Consider the following 9617-nt stretch of genomic DNA (forward strand, 5'->3'; position numbering starts at 1 on the left):
GCCGTTAATGAATGCCCCTAGCCAACACAAGAGCTCCCACCATTGATTCCAATGGGAGTCAAGATGCTTAACACATATTTGTAGGTACGAATAAATTTGTCGTGGTCGAGTCACCTACAAGATCCAACGAACAAGGGATATTAATGTACTCCCATTGTTCATTGGCAAGAGTACTTGCCATTAAGGCATGCAAGCCTCTAGGTGTTTTTTCAATGATACTTAGACTCTATGACTTTGACTCAAGCAGGGTTTTATTGCAGAAATGAAGGGGAATGGTAATGACAAGGAAAATGGATGGATGTAAGGAAATGCATGGTATATGAATAAATACTCTTGCTATGAAAAATGGACATGGAGATAGTATGCTTTATGGACATGGACAATTGGTGGAAAATCTTTTGCAAAAAGGGAGTGCAAAGTAATGGTTATGGACATGGATTTGTCTTTTAGAATTTTTCATGAAATTATTCGTTTGAAGACCAATTGTGCGCACAATTTAATCTCCTTAATGAATACTTGATTGTCCTGTAACCTGCAAAAAAACTTGGTACAAAGAAAACATAAGTGTGCTCTAGAAGAAATGGCCAGTTTCTTCATGATTCTCACGCAAAAATTTCATACCAAATAAAACAAATTAAGGACAAACAAAGTGTTAAAATTGGCTTAATCATGATATGAATATCAATCCATTTTTTTAAAATAACCATGAAAGTAAATACTCCCTGTTTGTGTTAGCTGACTTATGTGCATGGAAAAAAGTTTGGCATCATAGATTTGTTGTGTCCTGCAGATTAGTATGTTATAAAAGCATACAACAATATCGAATTGCCAACTCTAAGCAAGTTAATCAGCATTTAGATAATCCACCAAATGTTCTTTCAAATTATTCTTCCAAATGTTCCATTATTTATTTTCAGTCTTACGTGAATTTTGTGGAAATTTTTGAATTTTTGTACTTGTACCAACTCTTGCAGTTTCATCCAGTTTTTGTAATTCTCACGATTCTACCATCAAAGTGTTGTTTTATAAAAATGCCAATATCCGTCACCTGCCAATATTCACCCTTTAAATCCTTCTGAACAATAACTAACTCAAAACACATAACATTTTTTAAAATGATAACAACCCCAACATAACAATAACAATTCTAACCCAACATTATAAAACAATGTATTAATACAATCATACATTAATATATATCCTAACATCATAACAATTATTTAATAACAATTAAATAACTTAACAAATATATATACAACAAATATTATAATTAACAAATTACGTAAATAACACTATAAACATTAAATAACAAACTCATATAACATATTACAATTAAAAATATAACAATTAATAACAAATTACAATTATAATAATATAATTAATATATTATAACAACGTAACAAACGTTACTACGTCAAAACAATTTAAAACTAAATATATAACAATATGTAACAAAAATAAATCCAAATTAAAAGAAATGCAAACAAACTTAAGCACAAAACTAGACGCATAACTCGTGAACTAGCAGGATTGAAGGGTAGATTATGCGTTGAATGGCTGTGGTAGATTTTGCATTGGGTACAGTTGTCCATATTTTGTTGTTCTTGGCTGCCACGGTTGGAGGAAATTCTGAGCATAACTCGGCCCCTGCTCCAGCTGTAATTGGACCAATGATTTCAGCGACCACAATCCATCAACATAGAGTAATGCGGAGCGGTCAAATATCAGTGGCGTTTGTTCTTGCTTTTGAGAAGCAGAGAAATGTAGAATAAAATTCAGAACATGACTCCCCAGGCTAGTGTCACGTACAGAGATCCTGTGATTGCAGAATATCGACCCCCATCGTGACACAGGTCCACTAACTTGCAGTTAACGCAAAATTATTGGACATTAATGTTTTTGTTAAATACACGGAATTGTGGGAGCTGCTATGCACGCTGTGAGCCACTTTCCACAAATGGTCACCATGTCCTAACAAGATAGAAAGCATTAACAAGTGGCGCTAATCTCGGCGGAAATTAAAAAAAAAAGTAGGTACATGTTCCAATCAAAACTAGAAAGAGAGAGTATGACGAGATGGCTAAACCGCGTAGCCAGGTCGCGGGGACATAGATGCTAAGGAAGCAGAATATCGGCTGCTTCGTTAAGTTTTCAATGAATTAATGATTCCACTCAACTTGCCCTATAAATGAGAGATCTCTTAGCTGCACCGTTTTGTCGATGTTGCTGGTGGTTTTCAGAAGGTTGAGAAATGATTGCTGGAGCTGAGGGCTGAGGTGTGATATGGGCGTGTTTTCAAAGACCTGGGTTTCTCTGGCGAAGCAGGCGTGAGGATTGTCGGCCTCGTAGGGATGCTTGATGAGGGAAATGTAGTGAAACCAGATCCAATAGGGCGGAATTCGGTCTCTGTTGATGAAAAAGCCACTAAGGAGCAGGAAATAAGCAAGCGGAGCCACGACGATCGTGTACGTGATCATGAGATTCAAAACCGCGCTGGAGACCTCCATTATTAATCCTTAACATTTCTTTCTGGCAAAATAATTCTTTGGATACCACATCGGTGCGCAGCCAGTATCTTATCCTTGATTCCTCCAACAGGTAGTACAAGACCCCTCAAGGTCATTTCACCAGTCATTGCAGTATCAGCTCGGACATTCTTTTTACCAAGTAAAGACATTAAAGCAGTCACTAGTGTTACTCCAGCGGATGGACCATCCTTGGGCACAGCTCCTGCTGGAAAATGAATATGAATGTCACGACTTTCCATCAGGTTGACCTCCTATGCAGTTGCAAGTCTCAATTCAGCAGCCCTTGCTCTCACTCAAGTTAATGCTATTTGTGCCGATTCCTTTATGACATCTCCAAGCTGGCCTGTAAGATGCATGTCACCCTTCCCTATTATTGCAGTTGCTTCAACAAACTGAACTTCGCCACCAAATGCAGTCCATACAAGCCCCACAGCGACTCCTGAGGTGGAAACGCGCTCAGCAGCTTCCCTATCATCAAATGCGTGGATAACTCTGACAAATTAGAAGCATGGTTGCAAACACTGCGTTGATGAATTTTTAAATCTGGAACGTGTTGCAAAAACTGAAATGAGCTGAAAAGACTGCGTGGGAGGAAGATCTAGAATGTGGAAAACCGTTTTTATTCACGCAGTTACCAAAATAGGGTCCCAAAGAACCACGATTTACTCTTAGACGATTAGGAATTTAAGTAAACGATTTCTGGGTTATATAATTCATTCTATTATGGAAAAAAATCATGTCTTCGTTTGTCCAGATTTGCCCTGGTTGGATCACAAACTGCCTTTCAAAACTGACGTTTTTAAGGGGTTGCGTTTTGAAGATGATCTTTTTCTCATTCACAAAATTCTTTATTGTCACATTGCAGATTAGTTCTCCAGCAAGAGTATTTTTATTTGGACTAAATCAATGGATTTTCTGATCTTCCTGATCGCACAAAGCGTAGGAAGAGAGCATACTAATCGATTGATTTGTGTTTATTTATGCAGGGGGGTTTCAAAAAGGATTGAATTTAAAACTAGTTAAACACTAAAACATCAGAAAATGCAAACTTGAACTTCCTTTGTGAAGATCCTGCTATCACCAGGTCTCACAAGTTATTTTGTCTAAAGAAAAATACGAGTACTAAATTAAATTTCTAATGCCTAATCCCTTAGCACCATCCCCGGCAACGACGCCAAAATGTTGGGCAATTTATTGGGCTTAAATTGCTGCATTAAATTATCGACCAGGGAAACTCGTAAGATTGTGATGATGTCAGCAAAATATATGCAGGAGTAGGCAACTAACTCTATGTCTAGCTAAATTATTTACGATTCAATATAATATGCAAGGGAAGAGGCTCCTGATTAAGAAGGTCCTGGTTGTCCTTCCCTACAATATCATAGAGAAATCATTGATTACATAAAACTAGAAACTTGAAATGAAAACAAGAGAATGAACTTTAATTGTTGTTCAGATTCAAAGAGAGAGAAAGACTAACTTAGTCTCTTGATTGTCCTCTCATGTACTAATCCAAACTAAACTAAGATTCATTCACAAGCATAAGAAATGAAATGACTTGAAACATAAAAGCACGAAAGAATGAATTTCAATTACCATATAAATCAATGGAGAGAGAGCCTAACTTAGACTCGTGGTTATCTCCTCATATGATACTTGAAACATAAAAACAAAAGAATGAATTTCAATTATCATGCAAATCAAATGGAGAGAGAGTCTAACTTAGACCCTTGGTTATTCTCTCATATGCTGATAAGATTTTAATTCAAAACTCATTCACCAATCAAATCCTCAAACATCTAATCAATGAAATGAAACAAGATCTAATATGAAATAACATGTTCCTCTCATCCTTTTAGAGTGAGCTCAATTCTCTTAAGAACAAGACAAATTATTCCATATACTACATTAAGGAAACTTATATCTAAAACTACATAAATTCCATAAATTCATATCCTACATTAACACAATTTATACCTAAAACTACATAATGGAAATATATGAAAAATGAAGCTTTATTCTATTCCATCATAAGTTGGACACATGCTCCAAGAGTCCTCTCCTTGGAATGGAGGAGGTACTCCTATTTATACAATGAGATGAGATAACAAACTCATAATGATGATCCACTAATCTCTCTTTAGTTCCATACATTTCTCAACCATCTAGACACATAACCCTATCCTCCATGATTTCCTCCATGAGGTCCATGATCTTCTCCATGATCTTTTCCATGAGGCTTATCTTATCAAATTCGAATTTGATCATTCAAGGCCACATAAAGATGCCCTGGAAGCTTCCTTTGTACCTACACATGTCAACAAACTCATTCTAATTGTTAGGTATAAGTATAAGCATATTATTTTCTAAAGTTTAGCCATAAATTCACTTAAAAATGTTAAGAGTTAATAAAATTTGGAAAAGTGTAGTTATAACCCAATAATGAGGTAAATGGAATTATGTGGAGGTGGAATGGAGGTGACATGAAGGTAAAATGTGAAGATATTGGTGAATAATGGAGTGAAAATAGGGACCATTTTGAGGCCCAACAGAGCTGGCATCTAAAATGACCCAGAACACCCCTCTTCCGAATGTTTTCCCAAGTTAGAATTCTCTTATGATGAACTAGCCACATGAAGAGTTTGATCTTCATCCATCCTTGATGCCTCCATAGGTTCTGCCAAACCTTGTTCGGTACAATGGAGTCTAGCTCAAGGAGTTTGCATTTTGCCTCCTTAAGATTGAAGGTACCTACATTATTGTTACCCCATCTAAGTTGGTCATGCCCCCCTGTCACTAAAATTTTCATTTGGTCCAACATTTTCATAAGTGCCTTAGCTTTTGCTTTCAAGGGGCTATCATCCCTCTAATCTATATTCTTCCAGGTTCTCCATTTTCCTTCACTATTGGTTTGATCCCAAAAATATTTTACCCTAAGAAACCCTTTGGTATCAATTTCTTTCTTGAGGTCTAGAAAGTCCTCTCTTAACAGTGTAGGTTCTTGTTGCCATTTATCCTCCCAAAACAAAGCAAGATCTCCCTCTCTAATTTCCCAGAAGAAATTTTTTTGTACTAGGCCTCTATTCTCCCAGGACTTATTCCAGATGTTTGAGCCTTTTATGATGCCATTCATCCTTATGTGATCATTATCTTGCCAAGTGCTAGCATATTTTTCTTTCCAGATACTAGCCCACTGAGCCTTTGGATCTTTTACCCAATGCCACCATAATTTGGCCCCTAAAACTTTTCTTAGTACTTCCGGATCATCCAATCCAAGACCCCCATGGTTTTTAGGTTTGCAAATATTATCCCAGGCTACCAAGGCCCATTTCTTTCTTTGCTCCCCCTTACCCCAAAGAAAGTCTCTTTGAATGGTTCTAAATTGTTGCAAAACTCCTTTTGGAGCTGGAAGGGTTGATAGCATGAAGACGGGGATAGATTGAAGAACAACTTTTGTAAGCACTAACCGACCAGCCAAGTTTAAAGATATAATAGTCCACTTCTTGATTTTATCCTACATATTATTAATCACTGGATCCCAAATTCTCTTGTAAAAAGTTTTATCGGTTAGAGGAAATCCCAAGTATTTGGAGGGAAGGACATCCCTCCAAAAGCCCGGAATTCTAGAGAATAGAAATATTGGTATTAATGAAAAAATCTTAGATTTGGAGAGATTAACTTCCATACCTCTAACCTTGGCAAAGTCACACAGGATTTGTTTATAAGCTAGAGCTTCTTTGACTGTGGGGATTCCTTGCAGCATAGTATCATCAACAAATGGTTGATGGGTCAAAGCCTGTCCAGTATAAGAAAGTTGGAGCCCCTTGATGTTGCCAACTTCTTTCGCATGCTTTATTGACCGACCAAGTCCTTCCATCATGAGGATAAAGAGAAAGGGAGAGAGCAGATCTCCCTACCAAAGGCCTCTTGAAGGAGTAAAAGTCTTGGAAGGAGAACCATTAACCAGAATTCAAAACCTAGGAGAAGTCACCAGGGCCATGACCCATCTTACCCAATTATGATCAAACCAAAAATCTATAAGGACCTTCCTGATATAGGTCCAATTAAACTTATCGTAAGCTTTGGCTAGGTCCAATTGCATGATCATTCCAGCCTTCTTGTTGCTTAACAATGAGTGCACCACCTCATGCACTTGAATGATGTTATTGAGAATTTGTCTGCCCTCCACATAACCAGATTGTTGCACAGAAACTAGAGTAGGAAGAAGTGGTTTGAGTCTATTGGCAACAACCTTGGAAATTATCTTGTACACCACATTACACAAAGCTATGGATCTAAACCTGTCTGGAGTCTGAGCATTGTCCTGTTTGGGAATCAAGGAAATGAAGGAAGTATTGAGCACCTTCAAAATGGTTCTATTCATTTTGGAATCCTCCACCACATTCAGAATGTCTTGTTTAACAATGTTCCAACAATCTTTAAAGAAATCCACATTGAAACCATCAGGGCTTAGTGTTTTACCATTCTACATTTCTTTGATGACCTTACTAACCTCTTCTTTAGTCACTGGCCTATTAAGATTGAAGTTATCCTCTCTTGCTACAAGCCTAGGTATATGCCTTGTTAAGTCCCTGATAGAATGATCTCTGTCTGAAATGGTTTCCTTTGCTATACCTTGAAAGTGCTAGACTAACATAGTTTATATATCCTCATGGAAATTAAGAAGATGACCTCCCTCATCCTTGATCGAAGAGATCCTATTGTGAAATCTATTCGCCATGGTGGATTTGTATAAAAATCTAGTGCTCCCCTTCTTTTAGCCATTGAACTATAGATTTTTGTCTCCAAAATATTTCCTCTTGTTTACATAAATTCTCCCAGTCTTGATGATGTTTGGTAACTTGATCATTTCTAACTTTGTCAAAGCCATCTGTGATAAGGGCTTCATTGAGTTCCTGCATTTTGTCTTCAACAACTTCTTTTGCTTCAAAAATATTGCCAAATTCATTCCTGTTCCAGTCCTTGAGTCTAAGCTTGATGTGCTTTAGTCTTTTGTGTAGCAGAAATATTCTTGTACCCTGAATATGTAGATCTTCTGTCCACCATTTTGCAATGTTGGTGATGAAATCTGGGTGGGTGAGCCAGATGTTCTCAAATCTACAAGGTCCATTCCTGGGGGTACAAATGCACTGAACCTCAAGTTGTACGGGCCAATCATCCGAGCCTCCAAAGGGGAGAATGCTCGTTATCATTTCCTTGTCGCTGAGCATAAGGTCCTCTGAGATTATGAATCTGTGTAACTTTGACGCTACCTAACACTCTCCTCCTCTTTTATTGTTCCAAGTAAAGAGGCCATTGCTCATATCAATGTCAACTAGCTTCATATTATCTATAAAAGTTTGAAATGCTATGGAGTCTTTGCTTAAAGTTCTAGTTCCTCTTTTTTTTTCCGAAACTGATTTGATCATGTTGAATTCCCCACCCATGATCCATGGTACTCCTACATGTCTATCTCTTAGATCCACAAGAAAATCTAGACACCTAAGTTTATCATCCATCCTTTGAGGGCCATAAACACTTGTGACTAGATAAGTCTCCCTATCTCCCACCAATTGAATAACCACTGATAAATAATTCCTAGATGCCTCAGCATCTATTATGCCAAGCTTTTGGGGGTTCCAAAGAGTGAGTATTCCTCCTGCTGTATTATCTGCTTTAACTTCTAGAAACTCAAATATATTGAGCCATTTACTATGAATTTCTTTTATTTTTTGAATGGAACATTTAGTTTCCTGGATAAAGATCATATCTGGAGCTTCTTGTTTTATTCTATTGCTAAGTATTCTTTGTTTTCTTTTACTAACTAGACCTATGATATTCCATGGTGTGAACTTCATTATTAGAGATTTGTAAAGGAGTAACTAGTTAGGTATTTAAACTTACCTAAGTCTATCATTATCTTTCCATATTTCATCAATAACTCATTCTGCTTTTTTCTGCATCTTTTCTTTCCTCGCTTTCTAGGAGCTAATCCTTATGTGTTTTTAATAGTTTTCACACCTTTGTTGCCCCTCCTTTCTTTGTTTCTTTGCATTTCCAACCCTTTAGCCTACGTTTTCCATATGAAAAATTGTTGTACTCTGTTGAACTCTTCTTGAGGTAATGAGTCTACCCCTCCCATGCTTCCCTGTTTCAAGAACCCTTCCAGATCTAGGTGTTCTCTATCAAGAATCTCCTGCAATTCATGATCCTCTGTTTCTATCTCACTCTGGGTCATTTCTTGGTCCATCTCAAGTTCTCCATCACTCAGCAAAGTATCTTTCTGTTTATTACTATCCTGTGTTTGTTCCCTATCTTCTTCTTTCTCCTTCTCCCCTGGGCTTCCCTCTATTACCTGATTTACTTTTGTTATCTCTTCTTCTTCTTCGACAACTTGGAACCTATTCATACTGGCATGTTGCTCTATTGTTTGTTGTTGCTTCTACCCCCTTTTGCCCCCTTTTCCTATATATCCCACTTTGTGAAAGTATTCAGTATCTTTCATAGTGGTTGCTTTACTTTTGTTCTCTATTTTACTGAGAGGGCAGTCTCTGAATAAGTGCCCATGCTCATGGCATCTATGACATCTAAAGGGAATATGTTCATAATCTACTGTTTGTACCCATTCGTCATAAAAAACTTCCAAGATGACCTCATATAATAGAGCTCCAGATAGATCCATCTCCACACATATTCATGCGAAGGAAGTGTATTTTCCCCTTCTGGTGGCCTCAGAGGCTTTGAAAAAATGTCCTAGTTTATTTCCTATGGAAGATAACAATTCTGTTTGCTAGTAATCAAGAGGTAGGGAGTAGAGTCCTACCCAGACCGAGACTGAAGTGAAAGTCTCTTGCTCTGGGACAAAATTCATCATCCACGATAGCATGTAGAGGCCTGCTGCAGCATAGAAGTAGGGTCCTCCTTCAAACACCCTGTCTTTGTCCTCAATATTTGTAAAGACCACAGTGAAGAAACCCTTTGACCCAAGATGCAGGTCTATGCTTCCTTTAGTTTCTAGTGGTATTTAATCCACACCTGTAATGCCTTTTCAGTGGGCCATAATCCCATGAATTTACAAATGATATCATA

Source organism: Pinus tabuliformis, chromosome 2_1 (assembly GCF_031772625.1).
Source record: "Pinus tabuliformis cultivar Carrire ecotype Pingquan chromosome 2_1, CPIR1, whole genome shotgun sequence".
NCBI classification, from domain to species: Eukaryota; Viridiplantae; Streptophyta; class Pinopsida; order Pinales; family Pinaceae; genus Pinus; species Pinus tabuliformis.